Here is a 1434-nt window from a genome sequence, read left to right as displayed (position 1 = left end):
TTCCCCTTTAATATTACTTAGTATTATCGAGGAGACGGCGTCAAAGTTACGCATCAATTTCAACCCCAGATCCAGGGCCGGTGCAGCCCCATGCTAATTTTGTATTTGTTTTAACACTTCCGGTAAATTGGCAAGTGTAGGGGTACCATGTGTGGTAGTATAAACGGCAGCGAAAACTGTACCCCAAGTGGCACATTCATCCATCGAGGGAACCATCCCAAATGGCAAGCACATAGTGAGCAATCTATGTTTTTCCTGTGGCCCCGTATGGGGGAACACAGCTTCCAGCTGATTTGTTTTCTGAGCAATCCAGAACGGTATTTTTTCTCGTTCCGTGGGCACTTTACCCATAATGGTATGCACTGTTTGTGGATTAATCCAAGTAGCCAATTGATATCCACCAGCTACTGGCGGTGCTGGACGCGCTGGTGTAGTGTTCAATGTTCGCATTACGAACTGAACCAATCGTCTATATAATGCCACTAATTCATTATATAATATTCTTAAATCTGCAATCGGCATAGTCTGTATGCCCGGGTGAGGTGTATATGTGGCAAACATGGGCCATGTAGGCCCTTCATTACTTAAAAGACCTAGCCTCACCCGTCGTAGTACATGTGGTAGGGTGCCTTCAAACCAGTTCTGATGCTCTTGATATGTGAGCGAAATTTCATGATACTGGTATGCTTCGTATCGTACGGGTACATCCGCAATGTCATATGTGTGAAATGTGTGCGTTCGTTGGTCAGCCTCAGGAAAGGCAACCCAACAGTAAAATGTTTCTGTTTGGTAGGCTTCAGTCGCTTCTATAATCAAAGTAACATCCCCGCCGTCTTCCGTAAGGCCATGTTCTAATAAATGTTGTGTAAGTGCATGTCTAGCATTTGCAGGAATGTCTATGGTATTAGCTATAGTGGTTTAGAGAAACGGAACACCAAAAAATAGGGGAAGTTTTTCCTTTTAGGAGTTCGAGCTCGAACAACCTACAGCCTAATTAGGTGTTACCTGTTTGGCTGAGGAGGATTCTCCCAAAGACCACGGATGTCTCCGTATAATGGTACTAAGGGTACCTGTTGTCTGTGAGACAGTGATAGTCAGGGTAACCGTAAATTAGTGCCTAAACACCATCGTTGGTGGTGCCATGTCGTAGTTTGGACTCTTGCTCTGAGCAAGACTGCTGGTCTCAGGATGACATTACTTTCGTTTGTAGGTGACTACGTTTCTTCCTACAACTAGTTGTAACTGTTGTCCAAACCTTACCGGCTTACTAGCAGTACCTCACCAGAAACACAATAGTAAAAGGTGATTTGTAGCAGTCGCTTACGCATGGACTCAAAGTAAGATCTCTCAGGGGTGTCGTAGTTAAACGGAAATTACCCTTTTCTCACAGATTTATTATGTCTCATACAAACAAAGGCAATAACACAGATGCAG

This window comes from Pleurodeles waltl, chromosome 4_2, assembly GCF_031143425.1.
Source record: "Pleurodeles waltl isolate 20211129_DDA chromosome 4_2, aPleWal1.hap1.20221129, whole genome shotgun sequence".
Taxonomy (NCBI): Eukaryota; Metazoa; Chordata; class Amphibia; order Caudata; family Salamandridae; genus Pleurodeles; species Pleurodeles waltl.
Note: the sequence above shows the minus strand (reverse complement) of the source record.